Here is a 3509-nt window from a genome sequence, read left to right on the forward strand (position 1 = left end):
AGTGGAATGGTTTATGACATACTTAGCATATAGTGGATAGAGGAACCACGAGAGAGAAAAACTCAAACTCTGCATGTAAACAACTGTAACAGAGAGACATAGACAATGATAGCAGTGTAACACTGATATTCTCCTGATCTCTGAGTTAAGTCTCAAAGAGTTTGGTCAATACAACTTCATTTTATTTAGTTTTTCTCTTCCAGTTTTCCTTTTTAATCTTTTTATTACCTTTTATTGCTTAAAGTCCTGCTGGTCCAAGATGGTGGATGAGGCTACCCGGCATGCTGTGTCTGAGATCCCGGTGCTGAAGATGAATGCTGGACCCCAAGATCGGGATTTGTGGATGCAGAAACTGAAGGAAGAATATCAATCCCTTATTCGGTATGTGGAAAATGACAAGAATGCCGACAATGACTGGTTCCGACTGGAGTCCAGCAAGGAAGGGACTCGGTGGTTTGGAAAATGCTGGTACATCCATGACCTCCTCAAATATGAGTTTGACATCGAGTTTGACATTCCTGTCACCTATCCCACCACTGCTCCAGAAATTGCAGTCCCTGAGCTGGGTGGAAGGCAGCAAAGATGTACAGGGGTGGCAAAATATGCCTGACAGATCACTTCAAACCTTTGTGGACCAGGAACATGCCCAAGTTTGGATTAGCTCATCTTATGGCTCTGGGGCTGGGCCCAGGGCTGGCAGTGAAAATCCCTGATCTGATTCAGAAGGGCGTGATCCAGCACAAAGAGAAATGCAGCCAATGAAGGACCAAGCCACTGAGGCAGGGCAGAGGGGCCTTTGATATGTCATGTTCTTGCTTTCCTGTACTTCACCCTTACTCAGCTAGCTGCTTCCCCCACAGACTCCTCCCCAACTGATATTAAACAGCTGCAGCATTCTGGAAAAAGAGAAGGAAAAACAAAACAAAACAAAAAACCCCCAAACATTATTGCTGTTGAGTGTTTGTTTGTTTTTTGAGTTGGAGTCTTACTCTGTTGCCCAGGCTGGAGTGCAGTGGCATGATCATGACCACTGCAGCCTCGACCTGTTTGGATTAGGAGATCCTTATGCCTCAGGCCTCCAAGTAGCTGGAACTAAAGGTGCACACCACCACATCTGGTTAATTTTTTGTCTTTTTTTTGAGTCAGAGTCCCACTCTGTTGCCCAGGCTGGAGTGCAGTGGCACGCTCACGGCCACTGCAGCCTCGACCTGCTGGGCCCAGGCGATCCTTCCGCCTCAGCCTTCCGAGTAGCTGGAACCAGAGGTGTGCACCACCATGCCAGGATTTATTGTAGAAAAGAGTTCTTGCTAAGTTGCCCAGGCTGGCCTCGAACCCCTGGGTTCAGGCAGTCCTCTCACCTCTGCCTCCCAATGTGCTGCGGTTACAAGTGTGAGCCACTGAGCCTGGCGTTAATTTTTTTGGTTTATTGTAGAGATGAGGTCGCACCATGTTGCCCAAGCTGGTCTCAAATTCCTGGACTTAGGCAATCTTATTGCCTCCGCTTCCCAAAGTGCTGGGATCACAGGCATGAGCCACCATACCCAGTCTTGCTACTAAGTTTCTAAGGCTAAGAGACGACTGGGCCTTGGAAAATCAATTTATATCCCTTCCCCAGGAAGAGCATTGTGAGATCCTGGAGGCACAGGAGGAACTGAAAGTAAGAGAACATAGCTTTTCTGGTTTCTGGAGACAACCCACAACCCATCAATAAAACCTGCTAAAAAAAAAAAGATTTAAATTCCTGTGTGTTCTTTATCCATTTGGTGGGCTGAAGACATGGGAGAGTTCTAAGCTAGGGAAGTGCTTTCTGAGACTGACAATTTGATAAGATTTTGAAAATATAAAAACTCATTAAATTTCTATAATGCATGAAGTACTGTGAGATACGGGCTCTGTCTTCCAGCTTACATTCTAGTCAATGTTTTTCTAGCATGCTTGGAAACTTGTTTAATAAATGGAAAGAGAAAGAGCATTTTTTATTTCCTTTGCCAGTGCTCCTGAAAGTTTATAATGGAAGTAAAAAATCAGGCATTTTTCCATGGTAGGAGGGAAGCTGCTTCAGGTCTTGCTTCAAAGCTGAATCATTCTTTGGGTTGTTTGGATAGCATCTATCAGTGAATTACAGCAGATGAGAAAAATCCTCCTAGGATAGGAAGAATAAAATATGTCCTCTAAGAGTAACATTTGGCATGTTAAAAATGAAGAATGCTTTAATTTGACAACTTTATATCTCTTAATTTAAAAAATAATTTCATAAGTAGGGAATTAGAGGAGAGAAAATAGAGTTTAGAATATGCCAATTGTATTTTCTTTGGCTTTGGGTGATAGTAGGTGGAGACTATTCATATATATGATAAGTAAAAGGCAATAAAACCCTGAGTAGGTGAGGCCAAATAGAGGTCATTAGATACCTGAAGAATCCATGCAAACCTGCTGGCAGTTTTTTGCATGGTGGCTTCCTCTCCCAAGGCCTGAATTTCGATAAAAGTGTTGGGGCCAAAAGAGCATTCCAATCATGAACATTTGACACTTTGGTATCCCATTAATTTATCTCATGAACCTTTTTATGAGTGCCTATCACATTTCAAGGCATGGGACTGGGTACTGTGAACAGAGTCCTAGCCATGTCAAAGTCCCTGTCCTCAGGGAACTTGCAGACTAGCGAAGAGGCAGATACCGTACAAGTGATGACGACTGTGGTGGGTGGTACAGGGAAATCCACAGTATTGTGGAACCACCTAGTCAGACCACCTCATCTAGTCTGGTAAGAGGGAATCGGTTTTCACAAGGAAGCAACACCCAAATGGAGACGCAGAGGATTCGTGTGAGTCAGAGAATGGAGGGTTGTGTGTGTTTATATATGGGAGAGACAGAGAGAAGGTTCTAGGTCAGGAAGGCAAAAACGAGTTAGACCAATTTCAGGCAGAGGAAGCTGCATGCAAAGGAGCAGAGATGTGTGAGAGTGCAGTGAGTGAGAGAGAGATAGGACGTGGGGTTGGAGAAAAGGCAAGAACTTGACTGCTGGTGTTGTCAGCGTTCTAGGCCTTGTTTGAGGTAGCAGGGAGAATTTTATTTGGTGAGAGAAGATGCCCCTGGCTCCAGTGAGGCAGAGATGGAAACACGAGCACCAGTTAAGGAGCTGTTGTAGAACCCTGGGTGAGGGCACTCTTGAGTCTTGTGTTAGTGTTAACTACCTGTTAGCCACTTTGGGAGGGGTTCTTTCATTTGCCTTGCCAGTTCCACCATCCTTGGGATACACACTTCCTTTCCCAGGTTTTTTTTTCCATTTTCAACCTTTTTTGTATACTGTGGGTAAATGAATCTTCTTAAAACACGAAGACACTTCTAGGTCTCTCCTCCACGTACAAAGCCTCCTGGATGTTCTCAGTGAATGTGAACCTAACTCCCTGAGGTCCTGGGACCCTTTCTTTCTGCTCCTGGAATCCTAGCCCCTGGGCTCCTCACTGGGCATCCAGTTCGCTGTGGACATTGCATGACTCTTCTCAGGG

The 3509-nt window shown here is 44.8% G+C and overlaps 1 pseudogene across 1 annotated transcript; it reads left to right on the forward strand.

The window, feature by feature from the left end:
• Positions 1-255: 255 nt before the first annotated feature.
• LOC103260896 lies at positions 256-794 on the forward strand (annotated as a pseudogene). Its single transcript, XR_002481986.1, has one exon. The product of XR_002481986.1 is annotated as a ubiquitin-fold modifier-conjugating enzyme 1 pseudogene (transcript).
• Positions 795-3509: the final 2715 nt, after the last annotated feature.

Source organism: Carlito syrichta, unplaced genomic scaffold, assembly GCF_000164805.1.
Source record: "Carlito syrichta isolate Samal-C Ts95f unplaced genomic scaffold, Tarsius_syrichta-2.0.1 Scaffold303384, whole genome shotgun sequence".
Lineage (NCBI taxonomy): Eukaryota > Metazoa > Chordata > Mammalia > Primates > Tarsiidae > Carlito > Carlito syrichta.